This window comes from Tenrec ecaudatus, unplaced genomic scaffold (genome assembly GCF_050624435.1).
Source record: "Tenrec ecaudatus isolate mTenEca1 unplaced genomic scaffold, mTenEca1.hap1 Scaffold_783, whole genome shotgun sequence".
Classification (NCBI taxonomy): domain Eukaryota; kingdom Metazoa; phylum Chordata; class Mammalia; order Afrosoricida; family Tenrecidae; genus Tenrec; species Tenrec ecaudatus.
Window position 1 is genome coordinate 205,530 of NW_027459684.1, and position 26,633 is coordinate 232,162.

General features: G+C 40.0%; 1 pseudogene; it reads left to right on the forward strand.

Annotated features, from left to right (window-relative positions):
• The first annotated feature begins 15,790 nt into the window (after positions 1-15,790).
• On the forward strand, positions 15,791-16,920 carry LOC142436902 (cytochrome c oxidase assembly protein COX11, mitochondrial-like; annotated as a pseudogene).
• The last annotated feature ends 9,713 nt before the right edge of the window (positions 16,921-26,633 follow it).

Below are 26,633 nucleotides of genomic sequence, written 5' to 3' on the forward strand. Positions count from 1 at the left end.
GGTAAAGTCTGAGAGAGCAGACAGTTCCACATACATAATTAGCAATGTGAGTTTCTTGATGGGTTAGATTTGGGTTCTGTGTAGGGTTGTAGAGTGCTAGAGTCAGAGTCTGTATTTGAGATTGGAATCTAGACCCTGGGATTAATGCTCCCGGTTCAAGAACAAGAGTCAATGGATAGAACTAGAATTTCAGTGTCATGAGTGGAGAGTCAGATGTTGGTGGATGGATTAAAGGGCTCTATGTTTACAATGTGTCGTGCCTACCAGCTTATGTTTGGCTCTACTTAGGGGCTTATGTGTTATGGCATAAAGATAGAGAGTTATGGTTTAAACAGTATAGTTTTGGAAGGTGGTTTCTGATATTGAGACATTGTGTCATAAAGTTAAGATTAAGGTTGGAGAATATATTCAAAGTTGTGTTCCTGACTCAAACAATTGGGATAATTGAATTAGGTTAGTTTGAGCGTGTATGGCAGGGGTCTTCAAACTTTTTATGCAGGGGGCCAGTTCACTGTCCCTCAGGCGGTTGGAGGTCCAGACTATAGTATTTTTTAAAGAAACTATGAACAAATTTATATGCACACTGGACAGGTCTGCTGCTAAGCAGGACTGGCAGCAGCAACAAAAACTACTGGTGGGCCTGATAAATATCCTCGGCAGGCCGCATGTGGCCCACGGGCCTGGTTTGAGGATTCCTGGTGTATGGTGTTAGGATTTCTTAAGGAAATCCTATATTTTTTCCACTTAGCTGTGGCTATCAGGGAATGCTCAGGATGCTAATAGACATCGTGGATGTAAAGAGCTTTTCAGGTGGTTAGGGGTTCAATGTTTTAGGATATTATCAGTGTGCTGTAAGGATGCTCAGCGTCTTAAGGTGTAAGGGTTAATGGTTTGGGAGTTGTTGATTAACAATTAATAGTTATTGGGTTAACTTTCAAAAGTTATTTTTGTGTGTTGAAATGTAGCCTACAACGTTTATATATTTATTAGCTATTTATGGCATATTTTGCATATTTTATGGATATGAACATTAATTTATGATTAGAGGCAATTTTATTTCATTTGGGAAGCCTCTTTTCTTTTTTAAAAAAAATCATATTTTGATTGCTCTAGTTAGAACATAGTCAATTTTTAATATCAGCAGTGAAAGTGCACATTTATGTTTGTCCTTTTTCTGAGGTGGGGTGATGTTTTTCTCTTTCCTCTAAGTATGACATTTTCATTTTTTTAAAATAGGAATGTGTATTATCATGTTCATATATTGAACTATATTGTTTCATGTTAGATTTTCAGAGGTGTTTTTTTTAACATAAAAAGCCTCTGACTTTGTTTAGTATGTTTCATGTGTCTATTTAGATAGTTAATCCTTTTTTGCATTATTTGTGATATTACAGAGCTTATTTTCTTATGTTAAATCAACTCTGGGGGAGATTCCAATTAGTCATGGTATATAATTATTTCAGTGTGTTGTCTGACTCAGTTCCCAATATTTTCAAGCACTTTTTCATGTAGATCCATTATAAATATTGGTCTACAGTTTTCTTGAAGTATCATCATCTAACCTTGTTAACAGTTTATTACTGGTCTCATAGAAAATGCTAGTAAGTGGCAAAAAAAAGAAAAGAAGAAAAAAGAGGGCCTGATGCAGGGGGCTTGAGTGGAGAGCAAATGCTTTGAGAATGATTGGGGCAGGGAATGTATGGATGTGCTTTATACAATTGATGTATGTATATGTATGGATTGTGATAAGAGTTGTATGAGTCCCTAATAAAATGTAAAAAAAGAAAAGAGGAGAACAAAATGATTAGGGCAAAGAATGTACAGATGTGCTTTATACAATTGATGTATGTATATGTATGAACTTATGAACTGTGATAAGAGTTGTATGAGCCCCTAATAAATTGTTAAAAAAAAAAGAGGAAAAAAAAGAAGAGGTGAAGGAAAAAAAAAAACATGGGTGGTGCTGTCAGCCATCCAAACAGATGAGTTTGAAAAATGTTTGCAAAAATGTAATCACAGGTTTGACAACTCTATTAAGTGTAATGGAGAGTACTTTGAAGGTGATAAGATTGTTTTGTAAAAAAATATATATAGATTTTAAAAAAAGAAAATGTTAGTAAGTGTACTCTCACAACTATTGTTATGTTTTCACCCAATAACTTGAACTTAAGGGAAAAAGTGTTTATTCATACTGTGTGAATCCTCTGGTCTTTAATCTACTTTAGATTTAGCCTTGAAGTTTCTCATGGAATTTAATTGTGATTCAGTTGATTCTGGACCCTCTGAGCATCTTGAAACCCACTCACCTCATAGATCACTTGTTCTGGAGGGATCCTCAGGTCTTGCAACTGACCTCCCAGTGTAGAGCAGTGTTTCTCAAAATTCCTAATACTATGACACTTTAATACAGTTCCTCATGTTGTGGTGACTCCCCAACCATAAAATTATTTTTGTTGCTACTTCATAACAGTAATTTTGCTACTGTTATGAATCCTAATGTAAATATCTCATATGCAGTATATATTTCTATTGTTACAAATTGAGGATAAATAAAGCATAGTGATTAATAACAAAAACAACATATAATTATATATTGTGAAATATTTCTTTCTAATTATAAATGAATGAAAATTTGTCTTGAAGCCTGGTGTAGCATGGGTAACAGTCTTCACGTCAGGGACTCATGTGGGTGTATCTGCATGTTGGCAGACCTACCTGGAGATGGATAAGGTCTCAGTTCCTACGACCATCAAAAATATGTGTTTTCCGATGGTCTCAGGCATCCCCTGTGAAAGGGTCATTCAACCCCCAAAGGGGTTGTGACCAACAGGTTGAGAACTACTTGCATAGAGGGATAAATGATTTACAGTACCCTTGATGGACAAATAGTCACTCACACCAGAGTGACTGTGTGCTACCCTCACACTTGAGCCCAAGATGAGAAATACTCTGCCATAAGACATGCAGCGTGGATCATAGAGAATTTCCTTCAGTTCACCTCCAGGAGAATGGTGTACATCAATGAGGGACAGGAATTCCTCAGTGATTTTATCATCACCTTGTTTATTTTTTTATAGCAAAGGCAAGCCATTCTTTCTTTTTAATAAGAGAGTTTATGTTGCAGAAAACTTCACATGAAAGGTTTGGCATCTGTTATCAAGGAAATAACTTTTATAAATATAACTATCACACAAGTATTTTGCACCTCTCTTGTGTATTGATTAGTGGTTTCTGAGGTTGTCAATGTTAGGTGCCATTGAGTTGATTCCACATTGTAGGGACCCAATACACAACAGAAACACTGCGTTCTCCTTTAACAGACTCGCAATTTAGGTTGAACCCATTACTGCCGTCACTGTCAATCCATTTTGTTGAGGGATTCCTATTTTTCACTTCCCCCCTACTTTACCGGACATATTGTCCTTCTCAAGGGACTCCTCCCTTCTGACAACATTGTCCAAAGTATGTAATATGGCCTCCCTACTCTCTCCTCTAACTAACATTCTGAGCTCATTTATTCGAAGACAGACTTATTTGTGCTTTTGGAGAACAATGTTATTTCACTATTCTTGGCCATCACTACAATTCAGTCAAATCTGTTCTTCTTCAGTCTTCCTTATTCAGTGATCAACTTCCACATATGAGGCCATTCATAATAAGGTAGTTTGGGTGAGGGGAACCTACTCTTTAAAGTAAGATCCCTGCTCTTCAACAATCTAAACAGCCAAATAAGGTTTATTCATCCAATACAATGTATCTATTGATCTCTTGACTGGTGATAGAATGACTATCACCATTCTGTTGTTTTGTATTTTTTACAAAGGCTAACAGTTTTCTGGAAGGAGTTAGAACTTAGTCAAGCTTAGATTAAGAATGTTGCTCACGGAGGGGTCTGGAAGGCAACTGTTCTCTGCAACCGACCAAAATAAGATCCCTGAGTTGAAACCTGTTCTTAAGACTTGGTGGTATGGTGAGCCTTATATTTAAGGTATGCTTGATGACGGGACATTAAACAAATTGTGTTTTTCTCTAGTAGCCTGACTTGCTGATTAATTTCAAAGGAGCACTAGTCTACACCCTTTATCCTATAACTGCAACCTCACACATCCCTGCCTTCAGAGACATCCTGGGGATTGCAAAAGGGCAGTGCCAATGATGTCCAACTATCCATTCAGGCTACTGCCTCCCTATTTTATCACAGCATAGCCTCTTCCCAGCACTTTCATTTTGTTTTCTTGCCAAACTATGTTCCTGGAGGAACATGTTTTACATGATTAAGCCTAGGCACTCAGTTTTCCCCTTCTCCCTTGCAGACCAAGACTATGGATTGGCTATCCTTGAACCCAAACCAATAACCACTCTCCTACAGTTTGTGTTGTTTGCCATCTGTCAGCATTACCTAGAAAGCTTGGGGTCCAGAATCTAGGCACAAACATGTTGATAAGTCATCTCTTTCCTGGATGCGTCTTGTATTTTTAAGCTTCTGCCATCACCTTGGCCCATGACATCACCCATCTACCTACCCATTACCATTCCTTTACTGTAGGCTGCAGTCTTTCACAAAGGCTTTAAAAATGGACAACCATAAACCCAAGAACTTAAGAGAGGAGCAAATAAGGTTTCTCCTGGCTTGTTTTCTTGTTCAGGATATCTCTGTCTTGGCCAAGGTACATCTCAGATGTCCTATTGGTGTTCCTCTGTCTCATTGTCCACCTCTATAGCATGTTTCTGTAGTTATCACACTCTACTGTTCATAAATGGGCTACCTAACCATAGGCATTTCTTCACATACAGTAGATATTCTAAAGAATACCCAGAAGACAAGTGGATTGGAGCAGGTTAAACTTGATGAAAAGCTCAGCATCGTTGGAATTGAAGTGCAACCAGAGAATTTCTTAGAAGCAAGGATGGTGATACTTCACTTTACACACATTGGTCATGCTATGAGGAGAGAGCAGAACCTGGAAAAGACACCATGCTTAGTAAAGTTGACAGTCAGTGAAAAAGAGGAAGCTCCTCGGTGGCATGAATTGATACAACAGATGTAGCAGTGAGATCAAGCATAACCAGTGTGATGATGGCACAGCATCAGACTGTGTCCTGTTCTGTTGGACACAGGGTTGGTATAAACTGGAACACACTCAAAGATAACTAAATAAGTAAAAATATGTAGAAACATAAAACAGTACTCCTCACAGGACCTAGTAGAATAACTGTTCTGGGAGGACACGGTAGGGGCAGGCGGAGATGAATATGTAATGTCATATTGAATAAACACAGCAAGAGGAAGTGTGTCCCAAGTTACCAATCAAACTCCTGCTGAGAAACAAAGGCAGGGGGCTATATACAAATGAGATGGGGGAGCTCTACTTGGAACAAGCATGTAGTGAGCCAGAAGACTCTCCAAGGCCAGCTCCTGAAGGAAAAGCACAGTGGAGGAGGGGAGTTTAGAGTTTTAGGCACGGACACGACGAAGGAAATGTAGGCAATAACAGATATGCATCAATTTCACAGCAACAGTCCTGAGTGTGCATCAGGGTGGGGTTGTGACTTTTGACAAGAAATGAGTTTTTCATAATTCTTCCTTCTAAATGTCTTCTGGTTTGATGTGGCGATGTCTTTCTAGCACATTCTGGATCCTTGACCAAAGTCCTTCTGTTCCATGGTGACCTGAAGTTGGGAATGTCCTTTCTCTGCATGTTTGCCCAGCATATTTAGACATAACTGATAGTAGGTTGATGGAATGGTATACTTTTCTAGAAAGAAATGCATCCAAAGAGTATCAGGAAGGAAAATACAGAATAATTGTTGGCACTACATGAGGTATATGTATTTCATCATCGTGTATCAATACGTCATATCCCAGGGGAGGTTTCTTGGGTAAGTGTGAAATTTACAGTGTTACACAGGGTTAAGCTGGTTGGGCAGTGGTCTCACACAGAATGGCCAATGACTTTATTGTTCTTATTCTGAAATCTGATTCCTCTTGGCTAATTTATTGGTAGTAAATACATCCTTGTCACCAAAGATTAGCTACTAGATTAATAAAAATAAAATTTCCTTAAGATGGCAACTCTATTTCCATGTATTGTTGCTTCTATATTACTCTCTCTCCCTCCCTTCCTTCATCCTTCTCCCCTCCTCTTTCTTTCTTTCCTTCAGGATGTAGCAGCGATTGATAGACAGCCATGAGAAAAAATGTTCATACCATTTCATCTTCCATCATTCCTGTCAAAGAGCATACTGGGGTTTCTGTTTAAAATTAAAGAGCTTATTTGAGTAACAAAACAATCCAGGGGTTGGCAGTAGTACCTCCAAGGATTCACAAAGTACTGACATGAAAATAAATTTTCAGAGAGTATAAATACAGAGGATCCAGGAACTCACAAGAACATTCTGATTGCTTAGCTATTTATAAAATTTGAGTAATTGCACAATTATATAGATATAATATATAATTATATATATGTATGTATATATATTATATATATATAATGGATATCGTTCCTGGTAGTGTGTTGTGAGAGGAAAGAAATACTTTTCTTAAAGACTTCTTGAACTATGATTAGTTTCAAAGGTCTGTTAAAAAAACACACTAAATATCATCAACAACAAAAACTGAAGTCAGGTCTTTTTCTTTGGCAGAAAGCCTCTCCTTACACCGAACATGTAGTTCTTTTGAACTCCTTTACAGAATTCAAAAGAAAGCAATAATGATAGGTAGATCAATTAAACACAATCAAATGTGGGACTACAGGAGCAGGGAAAGGAAAGGGGCCTGATTGGGAGAGGCACAAGACTGTCAATTGGAAAAGCTTACAAAATTGGGTCAGAACCCTCTGATGTCCAGTACATTCTTAAATGAAAGATTGTCTCACCCTGTGTTGGCCAGGGGACTCTCAGCAACCTCGCTCCATCTGACACTCCTTACATTGCTTTACATTGCAAGTCAGAGATCAGAAATAACTCAGTAGAGGCTGAGTGTATGTGAAGATAGAATCTGAGTTTAGCTGAGTATTTATTTTAAATACTTTCATTGGGGGCTCTTACATCACTTATTACAATCCATACATTCATCCATTGTGTCAAGAACCTTTGCATATATGCTGCCATCATCATTTTCAAAGCATTGTCTTACCCCTTGAGCCCCTGATATCAGCTCCCCATTTCTTCCTCCTCCCTCCCCTGTACATCCTCCCTCACAAACCCTTGATAAATTATGGATTTTTATTTTCATATCTTACATTATCCTCCATCTCCCCTCACCCACTTTTCCATTGTTTATACTCCTCATAGAGGTTTCTAGATTGATCCTTGTGATCAATTCCCCCTTTCTCCTCCCCTAATCCTCACAGTATCTCTAATCTCATTTTTGGCCCTGAGGGGTTTATCTATCCTGGATTCCATGTGTTTTTCCAGGCTCTTATCTGGAGCCAGGTGCATGCTCTGATCTAATCCAATTTCTAAGGTAGTACTGAGGTCATGATAGTGGGGTGAAAGAAACACCAAAGAGCTAGAGGAAAGTTGTGTGCTTCATCGGTGCTATACTGCATCCTGACTAGCTCATCTCTTCCCTGTGACCCCTATGTGAGGGGATGTCCAATTGTCTACAGATGGGCATTGGGTCTCCACTCCATGCCCCCCACCCCCATTCTCATTGGGTATAATTTTGTTCTGGGTCTTAGCTGAGTGTTAACTTCACTGAAAGCCCCATTTGAGGCTTTTTTTTTCTGGCCAAGAATGTTGAAAGTATCATGAACTCGAGAGAGAGGATCTTGAAGAATCAATCTACTGTTGTTTTGGTAGAAATATAAATTAGTTAGGAAAATGTTATACTTTGTTCACCTGTAACTTAGCAAGAAATTCTCCATAACTCCAACCCCAAGTTAACCCCCTCCACCTTGTCTCACTGATTCTCCCATGACTGTGTGCAGGAGCAAGTTATCATGGGTACTAGCTAAGCCAAAGGCTTATCTCAGTGCATAAAGTTCTCTCTCTCCTTGGCATTAACTGGCGCCTATATACCCGGCCTTTCTCACTGATATTTAGGGCTTTAGAAATGGAAGCTCTGAAAAAAGAGCTTACTTAAAACAAAATTATTTTCATAGTTTGTAGCTTTCATTCCAAGATTTATGTCTGTCTTAAAAAACTGTTTCACTCAGTCTATGTGTATGTTAGGCCAGGGTGACTAGAGAAATAAACCTAGTGAACTCATATATGTTTAAGAAAGGAAGTGGTGTTAACAAACCCAGGGACAAGGGAACAACAAGGAATCCAAAATCAGTGGCAAGGAGGATTTAAGATGCTTGGTAGGGATTGATCAATGACAATGTAACTGAGAGGAATTACTAAAACCAAAATGGAGGCTGAGCATGATAGTGGGGCAAGAGGAAAGTAAAAGGAAATAGAGGACAGAGCTAGGAGGCAAAGGATAATTATAGAGATCTCAATGCAGGCATGCATATATGTATATATATATTTATATGCGATGATGGGGAAATAAATCTATGTGCATATATTTATTAGTTTCATATTAAGGTAGCCAATTGACATTGGACCTCCACTCAAGTACTCCCTCAATGAAAGAATACTTTGTTCTATTAAACTAGCAATCCATGATGTTCACCTTCCAACACTATCACTGAAGACAAATGGGTGCTTAATTAAATGTGGTGAAGAAAGCTGATGGTGCCCAGTTATCAAAAGATATAGTGTGTGATGTCTTAAAGGCTTGAAAGTAAACAAGCAGCCATCTAGCTGAGAAGCAACAAAGCCCACATGGAAGAAGCCCACCAGACTGTGCGATCACGAGGTGTCAAAGGGATCAGGGACTAGGCATCAAAGAACAAAAATTCATATCATTGTGAATGAGGCGGAGTGCAGATTTGGGAGCCAAAGCCCATCTGTAGGCAACTGGACATCCCCCTACAGAAGGGTCTTGGGGAGGAGAAGAGTGCAGGGTGCAATGTAGCAAAGATGGAACATACAATTTTCCTCTAGTTCTTAAATGATTCCTCCCCCCATCTCTAGTTCTTAAATGCTTCCTCCCCCCATCTTATCATGATCCCAATTCTACCTTACAAATCCAGCTGTACACTGGTACAAACAGGAACTGGAAACACGTGGGATCCAGGTCAGATGATCCCTTCAGGGACAATGGGAGAGAGGGGTGATACTGGGAGTGTTGAGGGATGGTGGAAATTTAAAGGGGAACAGATTACAAGGATCTATATATAACCTCCTCCCTAGGGGATGGGCAACAGAAAAGTGGGTGAAGAGAGATGTCAGACATTGTGAGATATGACAAAATAGTAATAATTTACAAGCGTTCATGAGTGAGGCAGGAGTGGGAGGGAGGGGAAAATGAGGAGATGATGCTAAGGGCTCAAGTAGAAAGCAAATGTTTTGAGAATGATGTTGGCAACAAATGTACAAATGTGCTTGACACAATGGATGGATGGATAGATTGTGATAATGTTGTATGAGCCCCCCCCCCCAAATGATTTTTAAAATAAAGATAGGTAGTGTTTTTCTAGAAATATGTCCACTTATTCTAAATTTTCAAATTCACTGTTGTGATCTTCATAGTTTTGGTTCTGTTGTGATATTGGATTTTTTATTTCTTATTCTTTATATTTGCTTTTCCTATTCCTTTTACTTTAATTAGTTTACCAGTAGTTTGTCAAATTTTGTTAATATTTTTAAAGAATTAACTTGTCTTATGGATTATTTCCCTGTTCCTTTTCATTTATTTCTGCTCCATTCTTTAATATTTATTGCCTTCTTATGACTGATATTTTACATAACTCTTTTTGTTCTAATTGTTGAAGGTGTTGTGTTACCATACTGACTTTGCTCTCTTTTTTGATATCTTCATACATTGTTCACAACAAGTGTTCTTAGTACTGCTTCTGCTGTGTAACAAAGCTTGTGGTATGCTTATTTTCATTTTTGTAAGGAATTTAAAACATTAATCCCTTAATCCTACCATTTCCAAGCAATTTAATGCACAAAATTTCTCATTTTCCATGTTAACTTTTTATTCTTTTATCTTCCTATTGTTTATATCTAATTTCATAATGTTGTGAAGTAAAAATTTTTATTTATAATATCACAAATTAAAAATTATTAAGCCTTCATTGTAGCCTAACATGTGGACTATTCTGAAGAATGGTACATATGAACATGAGAAGAAGATACATTGAGGTTTTCCCGGATAGCATGCACCCTATATGTCTAAGAGGTCAGTAATTATAGTATTTAGTTCTTCTGTTACTGTATTGATTTATTATCTAGTTGATCTTTTGAGTTGTTCTGTAAAACCCAGTGAGGTGTATTTAACTCTATTCCTGTAAAATTATGTATTTCTCTCTTTAAGTCTATAAGAGTTTGATGAATATATCTTGAGGGTCTGCCATTGAATGTATATATATTCATTAATATTTTTTTCTTCTTGCTCTTTTGTTCCTTTTATCATATGATGCCCTTATTGGTCTCCCATTAAAGATTTGGTCTTGAAGTATATTTCACTATTAATTTGTATAGCCAGTAACAGATTTCAAAATTGTCATTGGTTAATATTGCTATCCTTGTTTTTTATTGCCATTTTCTTGATGTATTTTCTTCGACCTTTGATTTTTAGATTCTATTTCTCTTTATGTCTCAATTGTGTTTGTTGTAAGCATAGATTTATGGATCAACTTTCCTTACCCATTGTGCTTCTCACTGCCTCTTGAGAGGTACATTGTATCCATTAACATTCCATTTCATTATTGATGTGTATGCATTTATTGCTGTCATTATGCATTGGGTTGTCTTTATGGTTCCCCCGCCCCTTTGTGGAATTATTGTGTTTTTTCCTCAGTTTTCTTGCCCTGAGTTCATTTTCTTATCTTTTCTCTTAATTTTTGTCTTTTTTTGGTTATTATTTTGTAAGGCTTCATGCTTTGCTCTTGCTGTTTTTCTTTTGGATTAGCTTTATTTTTTCTTCTTCATTCTTTCCATTTTACTTGAGAATCTTGTTAATAATTATATGATTCCAAACAATAATATTGCATAGAAAATCTTTTCTGGATCATTCTAAGGGAAATTTTTTGAATAAATATCTATTTTTGAGTATTCATTAGGATGAAAACTTTCAAGATACATCAGAGGGTGTGAAGAAAATTTCCACTCAGCATGAGAATATTTTCTTTTTGCATTAACTATTTCTAACTTTGACAACAAATGGCCTAGTTAGTATCCTGGAGTGAAAACAGATCTCATCAATACCTATTATTCTGAAGTCTGCCTTTGGATCAATGGTGACAGACAGACAAAGCCCATTCCAATGAAGAGAAGGCAGATTCCAATGCAGGAAGTTTCCCAAGAGCCACTGTGCACGGTGTCCCTAGAGAGGTACTGACAAGTTGGGGAAACCACAGCTTCTGAGAGGAAAGCATCACTGACTACATTCCCTGGCATCTGCTGAAAACATGGCCTAAAGAACATTTTGAGAAATCAGTTTGCAATTTCCTCCTCTTGTGACACATTTACTATCCTTTGGAATCAAAGATGTCTTCCAATGAGTGCTTCCTTCGTTGTGACTCCAATGAATGATCTTTCGAATGACTCAACCCAACAGACAGGTCATTCAGTTCACCTGTTCCCAGTGGCAGGGGTCTCTCTGTGCCTGGAACCTTTGTTTCTGCATACAGGGAGACAATGGGTAGCAAGCATCACTAAGGACGTGTCAGAAATTTAGCCCCAGAAGTCACCACCATTGTTTTCTCAGACATAGAGATCATTAGTCATTCACTGCCAACAGTGCACAGAGAACAATGCAGAAGGAAATCTTCATAGACCTGACCCTGGACTGTAGGAGGTCACTGAGTTCAGTACATTTGAAATCATTCATTGCACGCATGAATATGGACATGCCTGTATTTTATTGTCAATAGGTTTTGAGTAACAGATAGGGTGAGAATTATCATGATAACCTATTTTTCAAGAAGGAAACTGGGTTCTATAGGATGAAAATGAACTCTTAGAGTCACTTTACTATTTGTATTGCACACAGAGAATGCCAATTTCTCCTTCAGGTCGGCAGTGAGGAGAAAATTTAGAGAGTAAGAAAAAGAAAAAAATGTCCGTCGACATGCTGAGAGATGAAAGACGGAAGGAACCCTGATTCCAAAAGGAAATGCTCCATCATCTATCTGTGCCTGTCTAGGGCTGGATGTGCGCGCTCAGTGAGTTCTGCGCGCCCCCTGCTGCCCAGTGTCTTCCCTGCAGGGGAGGTTTGTGTCTGGGCTCACACTGACTTCCCCTCACTGTGTTTCCCTTGCACAGTAATACATGGCCGAATCCTCAACAGTCACGGAGCTCAGCTGCAGGGAGAACTGATTATTCGATGTGTCTCTAGTGATGGAGAGTCTGCTTTGGAATGATGGGTTATAATTTGTACCGCCACTAGAGCATATCCATGCCATCCACTGCAGCCCTTTCCCTGAGGGCTGGCGGATCCAGTGCCAGCAGTAACCACTGCTTGTGATGGAGAAACCAGAGACAGTGCAGATGAGGGACAGCTTCTGGGAGGGCTTCACCAGTCCTGGACCCGACTCCTGAAGCTGCACCTGGGACAGGACACCTGCAAACAAAAACAGATGGTCCCCATTATTCACTTGAGTTCACAACCATCCCCACAGACCCAGGTCAGATATCTGAATCTCCCACCTTGGGGAACTGTCAGGAGGCACAGGAGAACACACAGCAATAGCATCTTTAGACCACAGCTCTGCATTCCCAAGAGACCTGAAGGCCTGTCTGAAGAGAACTGATAGCTTTCCTGCCCAAGGGAAATTTATCCTAGTGCCCGAAGAATGATTTGCATGTGAGCGAGCACTGTCTTTATAAACAGAAAGTGATAGAGACCAGACAACCCTCTACCTCCTGAGCCCATGCTAGGGTAACTGTGTTTGAACTCGTATGCATGTTAGTCTATAATGAGAGAGCACTTGACCTAAGCGGTGTGTATTAAAGATAAAAGGAAAACCAAATATTTCTGAGCTCAATATTCTCTCCCTCCAGCCCCTCAAAGTCTCTGCCCTGCCTTGGGCTCCTGTATGTCCTGTGCCCCAGAGAGTGGACAGGCTATCATTTGTTGAAAACATCAGGTGGACACCAGGGTATCTTCATCACCCACGCTCTCCAAACACCTTTTCTTTCCAAACTACCACTTCCTTATCAACCTCCTCAAAGTCTTCTGGGGTTTTCTTTGAGCCACTGCCATCACCAACTCCAGCACTCCTACCAACAACACGTCTCAGGTTTTGATAACTAAGGCCAATCTCAGTGTAAATAAAGAGATGCCAGTGTCATAGGGTCTCAGGGAGGAGGTTTCCAACTGGAGAATGTGGACCCCAGAAAAGAAAAGTTTCAACTCTATAACTTCTAATTGATGCAAGACTGTGAGATGTCAGTCACTTGGTTTTCCAGAGCACATCCAAAATTAGGGCAAAACCTGTCAGGAGTTCAAGTGTAAAGATACAGCAGAGAAGTGAATGGAAATTCAAGTTATCAGGGGGGCAGAAAAAGAATAATGATATTTCAGGTTTTGAAAAAAAGACACCTGCTTGAGACTCAACAGGCACCCTGGATTAAAATAAGGTCTATTCAGGCAACTAGTCCTCAAAATTTAGGGGACAACCATACATACTGTTTTAAATGCCCCTTTCCCAGGGGATTCTGTTCTATATGAAATGTGAGCATTTCCAACCAAAATCATCCTCTTCATTTGCACGCTGGGCACAGCCCTCTGAAAACTACTCAGAGATCTAAAGCTTGTGTTTATTTCCTAGACTCAAGGAAAATTATTCACCTTAATGCCTATGGAATCTGTGGGATTGTCTCTAGACATGCAGTTTATAAAGCCATTCCCCATTCAGATTCCTTCCTCATTTCTCTCCCTCATATCATAGATTATTTCCCCCAGATTAGGGTTGGCCATATTAATTTTCTGGTCAGTTAGAATATCTTTAAATTTCTACATAAATATATATTTCAACACTGTGAAAATCTGAGCATAAGATTATGGTCACCTGAAATTCTTTGGCCCAGAATTTGCAGAGGGATATTAGCCATAAGATAATATTGCTGCACATATACTTGACAATACAAATTAAATAGGAAAACTTAAAAAGAAAAACAACCTATCACTTCCTCCCACACAAGCATCAGAAATCCCAAACTCGAACCAGACACCAAAGACTATAGCTATATTGGTGAGAATATGGTGGCATGTTCAATGTATTTGCCATTAGGGAATTGTAAAGTATAACAGTGACATACCATATTGTTTAAATGAATGAATCAAGCAAACATAAAGGGCAAACTAATGATGCCTTATGTTGTTTATTGTTTTGATAGTTGTATAAAAGACACAAAATCATAAAGTTCTCTAAAATCTGGTCAGCTGTTTTAATTTTGGTTTTGTGTTTTAATGCACTGTGGTCTTAAATAAGTGGTAAAAGAGTTTGATGATTTTCACAGTATCTGTTGAGGACTATTATAGTTAGGCTTGTGTCAACTTGGCGGGGTAGTGTGCTTAGTGGTTTGGTAGTTGGCACCTAGTAATTCCTCATCATGTGAAAGAACACAATTCAATCAATTCCATAATGGGGTCTGCTGTGCGTAGCCAAGCAGTTGTATGATTAGGGTAGAGTGTACCTCCCTTACTCAGGACACAGCTCTGAAGCAACTGGAAAACAAATATTCTGTGTGAATGTTATCTACTTCCTTTATAAACAGATTGGTAGGGAAACTTGTTCGTTTCCTTCTGGGTTTGGATCCTGCATCTGGGCTCTTCAAGCTCTAGGTTTTGAATTTGACCGAAAGCTTGAAATAACCCCCGCCAATCCTGAGAGTCCACAGTGGCCTGGTATCTGACATGTGATCTGACCTTGAAGTAATATACATCTTCAATAACAAGTATGACTTGTTTTTATTTACCTGTCTTTGAAACTATCATCAAGTTGTGCTCCAGCCTATTGTAGATTTATCAGCCCCTGAAGCTACGTAAGTCAGGAGAAGCCTAACTAAGACTCGAGGACTTAGGGTCAGAATGGAGGTGCCCACTTCTACAACTGCATGAGCAGTTCTCTTTATCTCTCTATGCAGCTCTGGTTTTGTTCTTCTAGTGACCTTATCCTTACATAGATGTTGAATGTTATCACATTGAATTTATCATTCAGTTTAGAAATGGCAAGATTTAGAGTCACTGAGTTTTACAATAAATACCGTGACATGCTCCTCCATTTATTTCTGTTATATTTCATTTACTACAATAATATTTTAAATTTTATATGGGGTTTTAAATATGTATATTGTATAATCTCTTATTTTATGAAGCACATAATCTTGCTTTTTATTTTCCAAAAACCATTTTTGGTTGTGATAATGCAGATATCGTATAATTCCATAGCTCAATCACATCAAGACATATTGTACATTTGCTACCAGTCAGTTTCAAAATATTTTCTTACTTCCTAAACTCTTTAATATCAACCCCATCTTACTCTGTCTGTCTCCCATAGCCCCACCCCACCATATCCTTCAGGAACCCTATTTTACTTGCTGTGTCTATAGGTGCATCAATCCCAGGTTTCATATTCTGAGAAAAACAGAAAAGATAATAATATAAATTCAGTAGGGTTACCACCAATGACAAAATACATCTGAGTAGAGTATACCCAATATGAAACAGAGGGAGAGAGAGAGAATGTTGAAAACCAGATCAGGTCTGGCTCATGGCATGGAGGAACTTGGAGCTGTGTGCCGGGCGCTGGGGTCACTCTGCGTTGCTGACCAGAGGCTAGAGCCCCTCCTCTGCCCATGGCGGAGTGGCACCCAAGCTCCTGACAGGGGACTGAGGCGGCTAGGGACGTCGGGGCTCCGGAGCCAGGCACTGGGCCTGCTTTTGCAGCCGCCTCAGGGGCCAAAGAGCACGAACCCGTTCATGCGCGCGCAGGAGGAGGCCTGGCGGCGCCGCAACAAGACTGTCCTCACATACGTGACCTCGGTCGCCATGGCCATGCTGGGGGCGTCCTACGCAGCGGTGCCCCTTTATCGGCTCTATTGCCAGACTACTGGACTTGGAGGGTCAGCTGTAGCTGGTCATGGATCTAACCAGATTGAAAACATGGTGCCTGTTAAGGATCGCATTATTAAAGTCACCTTTTTTTTCTTTTTTAAACATTTTATTAGGGGCTCATACAACTCTTATCACAATCCATACATATACATACATCAGTTGTATAAAGCACATCTGTACATTCTTTTCCCTAATCATTTTCTTTTTTTTCTCCTCTTTTCTTTTTTTACATTTTATTAGGGGCTCATACAACTTTGTCACAATCCATACATATACATACATCAATTGTATAAAGCACATCTGCACATTCCCTGCCCCAATCATTCTCAAAGCATTTGCTCTCCACTTAAGCCCTTTGCATCAGGTCCTCTTTTTTTCCCCCGCTCCCTCCCTGTTCCCCCCTCCCTCTAAAGTAACCTTTAATGCGGATGTGCATGCAAGTCTCCAGTGGAACTTTAGACCTCAGCAAATGGAAATATATGTAATGCCAGGAGAGACGGCACTGGCATTTTACAAAGCTAAGAACCCGACTGACAAGCCAGTCATCGGGATTTCTACATATAATCTTGTACCATTTGAAGCTGGACAGTATTTCAATAGAATACAGTACTTCTGTTTTGAAGAACAAAGGCTTAATCCACAAGAGGAAGTAGACATGCCAGGGTTTTTCTACATTGATCCTGAATGTGCTGAAGATCCAAGAATGGTGAATATTGATCTCATCACTCTTTCTTATACTTTTTGTTGGAGCTAAAGATGGCCATAAATTGCCAGTTCCAGGCTATCATTGAAGTCAGCAACTAAATCTGCGTCCCATTTGTGATTTTTGAGAAATCATGTGTCTGACTTCTCAGAGATGAAATATCTCTACTATGTTGTATTTAATTATTGTGTACTGGTGATGGTTCAGCTTGCTTCCTTCCATGCCTGGACATCTTAACCACATTTAAAATCGAGAAAACAGGTTTAGCTTTTACCATAAGGAATCCACTTAAAGAGTGCCTACTTAAGAGTGACTGCCACCAAACTCTTAAGAGCTTGATAGTAGTAACTGTTATATATATATAGAGCTTGATAGTAGTAACTATCCTAACCCTAACCCTAACCCTAACCCTAACCCTAACCCTAGCCCTCGCCCTCGCCCTCGCCCTTATATATAAGAGCTTGATAGTAGTAACTGTTATATATATATATAGGGTTAGGTTATATATATATATAGGGTTAGGATATATATATATATATATATATATATATATATATATATATATATATATAGAGAGAGAGAGAGAGAGAGAGAGAGAGACTTAATGGTATGGTTTAATTCATTAGATTGCTTCCAAATTTTGACCCTTCATACTTGTATCATTTGAACACTTGATGTTTATTTTTGGCTGTGCACCAGACTCTGAACAGGTTGATTATTAAATCTCTCAAACCAGTGGTGTTACCTGCCTTCAGTGTGAATAGTCATTATTGTTAGTCCTTAACATGAAAGAGGTGTGTTACTTGCTCAAAGATTGCATGTTTTCTTCAAATTCTTATTTGTTTTACTTTTAAGATCTAGGACTGCTTTATATTGATTGTACCATGTAAATAATTAGGTTGCAATTGTGGTACCATGAAATCTCTATATATGATTAACTATGATAGTTACAAGTCCTTCAATGTTAAAATATGTGTGGGGTTGTATACATATACTGATATCGAAAGTCTACCTGTAAACAAACTCTAAAGACACATTAAATTATTTTAATAGTTAAGAAAAAAAACCAGATCAGACCCAACATGTATCAGTAGGGGGGTTAACTGAAAAAGTTTTAACCATTCAAGCCAGGTTTATCATTTTGATCTACTATAATCATCTCTCCAATGCAATCTGATTAGTAACCAGGTGATTCCCATCCCTCTATTATGGACAGAGGGTAATCACCTGAGGTTTATTGCCTCGGTAGATCTCATAAATGTATCTTGCCTTTAAACATGTATCTTCCATTCTTTCTAAAGTTTAGAATAGTGTTATCATCTATTTCCTTTGAATCTGGTGACCCTAGAAAGGGACAATGCTATTTCTACTTTATCCTTTCTTTATTCTGTGAACACAATGATATCCCATCAAGATAATGAGGGGTTTATTGCTCATTCCTCAGATATATTAATGTATTTCCTTAACACTTGGAAACTTGACTTGTATTCACGCTAAAAGCTGCTCAGGTCTCATTCAAAATCACTAAATTTTAATGATATACCATGAAGTGTGACAATTTTATTTTACCTCACTTTCCCTAGATATATTATCATTTATTTTCTTAATATATTGAAAGCTGGTGTGTATTATTGTTAAAAGCTGTTCTCATCTCATTTAAAATCACTAAAGTAAGCTTTAATTGTATCAGATGAATTGTGATGATTTTATTTGTATAAAGCCTTTATTATTTATTGGTTCCACATTTTTCTGCTTACTGATAACTATTTAGCTTTTCTTTTATAATTGTGATTTGTGTTTATTGAATTTCTGGGGTCAGGCATGGATAAAAATCCAACTGCAGTCTCCAAAATGCTCTGTGCCATCAGACACACACTGGGAAGTGGCCCACTGAAAGGGTAGTGGCAGCTCCCAGACTTCTGTGAAGCAGCAGGGCCCCAGAAATGCCAAACCCCACTGTCCTGCTGGGAAGAGTCCTGGGTGTGGTGTCTGAGAGGAGTGCTTGGGGGCTGTCTGCTCAGGAATGATGTCTCTGTCCACTTCCATAGGTGAATCCTCATTGATGCTGAGAGACAGCGGCATGGAGTCTGAACCCTGCCATTCCCGGCTTTTGCTCAAGGATCCTCCAGATGCCCACCCCAGTAAATCCCCTAGTTATACTGCCAATCTCTTACTGAATCTGTTCTAGACCACGTGGTACACAGGGTGGAAGCTCTTGTCAGTTTTTCCCTGTGATCTGTTATCTCAGGCACAGAGAGAAGAATCAACTCTGAAGGTGCTGACCTAAACTGGGAACAAGAAGAGAATGTATAATTAGGAAAATATAAAATATTGGAAATAGGACTTCATTTTTAAGCCTCATCCTGGAAAGAATACAAAAGCACATATAATCAGATTTTCAGTGGTTTATTTTTGTTGTTTTGTTGTCTGGTTGCATACTGTTGCTTTGTTTTCCTCTGTCTTGTTTTCGTGCATGTTAGTGTCTCCACAGGTCTGTCTGAATAGGACAGGCTGGATGAACTATCTGTAGGGAAAAAAACTGGACCGACAGTTCTGGGGGGACTTTGGGTGGGGGGGTAGGGGGGTAAGGAAGTAGTGTTAACAAACACAGGGACAAGGGAACAACATGGGACCCCAAATGGTAGAGAGGGGGGAATGGCAGGCCTGGTGGGGAATGATCAAGGGTAAGGTTGTGTAGACAAGAGGTATACTCTAGCCCAGGTGGCAACGAGGCATGGTAGTAGGGCAGGAGGAAAGTCAAGGGAGATGGAGGAAAGAGCTAGGAGTCAAAGGGCATTTATGGAGGTCTAGACAAAGACATGTACATGCAAATATATATAGGAGGATGGGGAAATAGATCGATGTGTCTATATTTATAGGTAAAGCCCTGTCTGTTAAACAACTCTTCCCCCCTCCTTGCTCTGCTGTGCCTCTACACGTGAAGTCATGACACCTGACTGGTCTGCACTCTTCTGAACGTTCTCTGTCAAACAGAGTCTCTCTTCAGAATCTTGCATTTCTCGCAGAGTTAAAACCTTGTCTTGTCTGGGGACCAACTTTTCTAGTTGGCAACTTCTTCCCTGAAACACGGTGGCACTTGACTCACTTGACTTACCCTGAGGTTTTCCTTAGCAATCAGGCACTGGATGAAGTGATGGTGTTGCTTGTAAGAGCGGTGGGGTTTGTGATGATCTTGGCCAAGGTGGGGAAAGTCATGGCTGATGAACATTAGTAGGGAGTCAATGCCAACTGCAGACATCCTGCCAGAGGCCTCAGGGCATATGTACATTAATGAAATACAGGGACAAGAGTGAAGGGCAGTCTCTGGTCGAGCTTACCGCTGCCTGTCCTTAGTATCTGTTGGACATTGCAACAATTCACAGAGCCCAGAAACATGAGGAAATCTACTCAAGGGAGGAGTGGGTGGAAAAAGGCACTGGATGGCATCATGGAAGAGGTGGATATTTGTGGGATAACCAATCCCCAACTCCTTGGGACAGATCTAGTATTAATTCTTCTAAAACATTTATTTACCACATATGAAAATGACCAAGGACATTGAGAAGGTTGATTAAATGGCGTCAGTGTATAAAAAAGCAATGTGTTTGGAGAGTGTGGGGTAATGAGGACACTGTGGGGTGAACCTGATGGTTTCAAAGAACTCTATACTGCCCATCCTCTGATGCACAGGATATATGGGAGCCTCAGTCAGGGCAGGAGCAATGAAGGGCTGGAGGGGAAGAATACTTGGCTCAGAAATGCTGGGCTGTCCTTTGACCATTCACAGACACCTCCTAGAAAACGTGCTCTCTCATTCAAAACTAACACACAGATGAGTTCAAAAGAAGAATTGCCCTATGATGGCCTCAGAAGAAACAAAGGAGCCTCTATTTATAAGCACAGGGCTTCCTCCTATGCAAATCATTCTTCAGGCAGTAGGTTAAAATCCCAGCCTTGGGCACTGAAGGCTATCAGTTCTCTTCTGACAGGGCTGTGGGTCCCTTGGGAAAGTACAACTGTAGGCTAAAGATGCTTGTATTACAATTAAATAAAACTATTTAATATGCACCTATAAAATTCTGACACGTGGATTTTTAAATGTTTGTGAGGGGTGGGGACAATTTGCAATCAAAACGCAAGGCAAACAGTGGACAAGATGTTTGCTCAAGTGAAGCACCTCTCCTTACTCTGCACAAGGTAGCACAATGCTCCAGGCCCTCAAATGTGTCCTCCGAAAACCATCACTTGTTTAGTCCTGATTCCCAGCCAGTGTCTGAGGATGTCCAGGGCATTAAGACAAGCCAGGTTTTGAGATACACAGGACAGCTCCGATGCACAACTATGGCTTGAGGACATTGTGATGTGATTGCTAGTTCATGCTGGACTGTGCTGACTTTATGGAAATCCCAGCCACCCTTTCCTCTCAAAACCCTTACTGGACACAGATTTGCATCATAGCTGAGAGATCCCTCATCTTTGCCTTGTCCCCTCTGTGTGTATCTGACTCCATTTGTGTCCTTCTGCACTTTAGAAATGGGAGCCAGTTTCCTCACCTTACAATGCAAAATTTATAATTGAGCAGTTGATACAAACCCTGACATCGTGAAAATCTCCAATGGAAGCTGTAAGATGGAGAGGAAGCCAGTTCTTAACTCCCCTCCACACTGTCTGCCAGACTGAGTCCTGTGAATCAGAGTCCTGAGCAATCCCTGAAGTCCATACCTCCCTTTAGGGAGGTTTGTGTACAGATTCTTACACATTCCCTATTCCGTGTCTCCATTACTGAACTAGATTGAGGCTGTCCATTTGAAGATAAAAAATGTTCTTGGCTTTTCTCTGGTGACTGTCAATCAGGAATTCACAGTGTGTAGGTAGGATATGGAATAACTATTACTCACTTCAGGCCCTTCATGGAATTGGCTGATGACATCCATGCCATCACTGCTGGGGAGGGGTCCACAGGTTGGACTGCAGAATCTCAGAAGGGCTCTAGTCTGCCTCAAGTCTCCCAGAGCCACCAGCTGCATTGGACCATGCAAACACAAAGACATCCTGATCAGGAAAACCATCACACATGGTTTCACTCTCTTGTTCAACACCTTTTCTGTTCACTTTTAATATTGCCACAAGGGCATCTTAGGTCAGCAAAAATTCCACTGTGACTTATGTATAATCTTAGCTTTCCAGTAAATGGGGAGAACTGGACATCCTATGGGGTGTGTCCTCTCTCCTAGAGTTGAATACCTTTGCTAGTCTGGTTTTCATCAGCAGAATAACGTGTCATTGTGTGTGTAATTTACTATGAAAGTAGCTGACAGCAGAAATAGTGTCCTGGAGGAAGTAGCTGGCAACTAAATCTGTGGGAAAATATGATTTATTATTATCACATTTAACTGTAGTGTTAAGTCACACAAGAAACCAATAGAAACAGAGGACACCATATGATTCCCCCCCACCCCCCAGAATATAGGCCCTCTCATCTATAATATACAAATACCAAGATGTAGAAGTTAAAGACTCCAAAACAGGAAGTTATGGTCTCATGTGGTAAACTATAGCAACTGTGGGGGAAACAGATGAGGTAAAAACAGAAGAAGGTCGATCCTGGAAAGAGAGCAGAAATTTCTCCTGGACCCATATTGCCCCTGAGGGAGAAACGTGGATGTTTGTAAGGCCACACCTCAGACCTAGGTTCACAATGTTTCCCTAAGAATGACAGAACTTCAGTTAATTACCTCTAGCTTTAGCGGAGCTCCAGACAAAACTTACACTCATCAAACACAAGAGTGCTGGAATCCACCTGAGGGTGCTAAAAAGGTAAGTGCAGAGTTGTTTTCTCCCTTGTCAGACCAATGCCAAGAGAGAAAGAAAATCAACAGCACATCAGTAGAGGCTGGAAGACCTTGGCGTCCAGAAAGTAGAGAACCTCAACAATGATAGTCCTGAATTGAACCTCTAATTCCATTCCCTCCTCTGATCTTGGTTTTACCATTTGAAATCATGTGATCATACCTTGAAACTCATGAATTTAGAATAGCAATCAGCTGTGCCTCCCACGTTGGAGATTTTAAGCTTTAAGTTCAACACAGTAATTTGGTTCCTTTGAGAACACCATCACAGGAGACTCTATGAAACTGAAGTAACGCTGGGACGCTGCTGAATGTCAGAAGCCCTTGCCATTTCCCAATTCCTGCTATATGACAACATGCCCAAATTTGAGTGGAGCCTCCTTTGTAGGTGTTTTTTGTTTTGTTTTTGCTTCATTGTTTTGTGTGCGTGTGTAATTGTCTAGTTACACTCATGTCTATGTCCTAATGTGCTTTGTGGTCTCTCTGGTACTTTTTTGGCATGTATAGCATTCTATTGTGTGCATGTATCAACGTTTCTATAATTTGAATAAGTGATTGTCATGAAACCTTACAAAGTGATGGAAGAATATACTGTGAAATTTTCAGTCAATAATGTTGGCACTTAATAGTGACCTTTTCCCAGTCTCCCATTTCCCCTGAGTCTGATTGGAAAGTATTTATCTGAGCGTCATGAGAACTCTGATGCAGGGACACCTGACAGAGTCATTTCCTGCCCTTAAGGGACAGACTGTTTGTTGCTGTAAGACAGACTATATTCTCCCATTACAATATACTATTTGAATTCACAGATACCAGAAGTAGGCACAGAACTAATATTCTTAAATTAGAGAGAGATTCCCTAGGGAAACAGATTTAGCAGAATCCGCAGATCCCCACAGGAAACCAGCCTTGAAGCTCCAGCTGCACCTGCTCCTGGGTCTGAGTCCTGTGCTCTGTGGGTCCTGGGCGCCCCCTGGAGACCACTGTCCTCTGTGCAGGGAAAATTTGTGTATGGCCTCTCACTGATTTGCGCCCATTGGGTGTCTCTTGCACAGTAATACATGGACGTGTCCTCAGCTTTCAGGCTGTCCATTTGAAGATAGAGTGTGTTCTTGGAGTTGTCTCTGGAGATGGTACATTGACCCTTCCACCACTATTAATACCCGAGAACCCACTGCAGGCCCTTTCCTTGAGCCTGGCGGACCCAATTCATGCCATCCTTTTTGATGTTGAATCCAGAGGTTACACAGGAGATTTTCAGAGACCTCCCAGGCTTTCTCATATCGCCCCCAGACTCCACCAGCTGCACCTCACACTGACCACCTGCAAACAGACCCACATACAAACTAAATCACTCACCATCACACACACACACACACACACACACACACACACAGTACGGTACACCACAATTACCATGTGAAATAGCCAAAATGAAAGCCAGTGTTGCTGCAAAATTCATGATGTGTCCTCTGGACAAGCTCCTGTCACGAAATGGTAACAGCAGAGACCCGGAAACTGGAATGTCCTCTGAGATCTCAAACATCAGGGGCTGTGGCTGGTTTATCAGCAGGCAGAGAGCTGCATTTGCATCTTCCCTGATATTTAGAAGCGATTGTGTAGAGATTATGGGCAACTCTTCTCCCTCAGACTCAGAGAAACACAAGCATTCTCAGGAAAATAGAGCTCTTAAACAGGTTCTGTACCAAGTATTTCTTTGTTGCACATTATTAAATTTTTTAAGAAAGTAACTTTCAAGTTATAAGCTTTATATGGCAGACACAACAGCCTTTGCCATCTGAGAGGTCACAGTGCATCCCCTCTCGTTCCCCTCAACCGCTGGATAGGCATGATGACAGTGAGCAGCTCTATGATCCGTTTCTTATGTGGGGACATTATTAGATTCTTTTTCTCCTTTCACTGTCCATAAAATCTGTGGAATGGTGTCTCTTCTCTGATTTCTGATCTGGGAGATTCCAGCCGCCTTTCTTTTATCATGAGCATTAAAACTGGGTATTTATCACTTTAATTCGTCTTCTCTGTTTTTGTTTAATTGGGTTATTTGCTGTGCGCCTTCTGTGTTGTTAGGTGAGTTTTTAATATTTATTAGTTTCTACCCACCTACGCCTGCCCTGCTAACCTGAGTTTTCTCTCTGATTCTCTCCCACATGAGTGGACAGCTGTGCCCTCAGTGTGATTGAGCTCAGATGCAAGATAACTGATTTGTGGGTATTCTTCTGGAGTTCGAGTACCAGTTCCATAGGGATGGGAGGCTGTTTTCTGCTACTAGAATATATTGCTCACAACTACTCCAACCTCTTCTGCAGGTTTTGGCAGCTCCAGCTCTGGCATTCAGCAGTCACCAGAGATAGCAAAGTTTACGTTGAGAATCTGAGGGATTCATCAATCCTAGGCCCAAATCTTGGACAACTAGGAAGAGGGAAAATAATTACTGATGACAAGTAATGGAAACCTTATTATGTCAACCCATTTTGGGAATCTGGAAACTATCAGAAAGAAGTAACCACTTGGCAGAAGAATCTCCACAGGTAATTCATGACTACGGACAAGGTTTGTGGATCCTAGAGGACCCTGTCCATGACGTAATGTTTTCCACTAGGTTTGAGATTTTACCTGGAAATTGATGAGATGTTCTGCATTTTGGAAGCCCCAAGAATGAAGTAGAGACAATCCAATTCTTCTCAGAAACTGAGAAGAGAAAGTCTGACCCCCATCATCTTCTTTGTGATAACACCAATCCCAACCTCACTGTCATTAAGGTGATTTCGAATCTATAAGACAGAGTATATTTTCACATTGAAAAACACACTCAGCCAAACGAAGTGTGAAACAAGTTAGCGACACCACTCTAGCTGAGAAAAAAGACAGGAGCAGCATGAAAGTGAAAGGGTCTGCTTTACTTGAATCAGGCAAGAACTAAACCAGAACATTCCTGAAGGAAAGCTCCTGGGGAAAAAAAGGTGGGAGTGGTTTACAGATTTAGCCAAGGAAACAAACAAGTAACTGGGGTGTTCCAACATGCTGTGGCACCATCTCATATCCTAAGGGGAGGTTCCTTGGTCAAGCTGTGGAGTTTACATTGCCACACAAAGTTAAGCATGTTGGGGTATGGCCTCAAACAGAATGTCCAATGTTCTTAATTGTTCTTACACTGTAGTAAGATTCTCCTTAGTTATTATAATCACAACAAATATAATCTTGGAACAAAAATTAGTTATTGAAGATAACTTTTTCAATCCCTTGGTGTGTACTACATTTTGCTCAAATAAATAGTAAGTTTATTAATATTTATTGTTTGTTTTATTTCTTTTTTGGAACTTGATAGTGATTGGTAGACATCGATGGTCATGAAATGTACATATTACATTTACTTTTCTATTCTTCCTTTCAAAGACAAGCAAGAACTTTCAGTAAATATCAAAGACTTTATTGAAGGAAGAAAACAATCTAGGAATGGACAATAATAATTGTAAAGAATCACAAGGTCCCACAATGAAAGACAATTTTCAGAGTTTAAATGCAGAAGGATCCTGCAACATAAAAGAAATTTTCAATCCTTTGAGCTTTATTTCACTTGGTTCAAACAGACAAGGCAATATCAAGGCCACTTATAAAGACTGAGTCATGTAACACTTTTTTTGTTTTGCTTTGACTTGAGCTATTGGGAGAGAGAGTGAATTCTCTTCCTGGCAGCTTGTTGTGAGAGGAGCTGGAAGGAAGGCGGGTGTCTGGAGTCTTCATGAAGTATGCTGACTTTTCAAAGTCAGTTCAAAATAAACAGTAATCATAAACAACAACAAAATTGGAATCTGGCCAGCATCGTTTGGTCTTCTTTACATTGAATCCTAATACATAATGACCTCTGCAATCCTTGATCATCATCAGCAAGTGTTTCAAGTCCTCACTTTCAGCAAGCAAGATTGTGTTATCT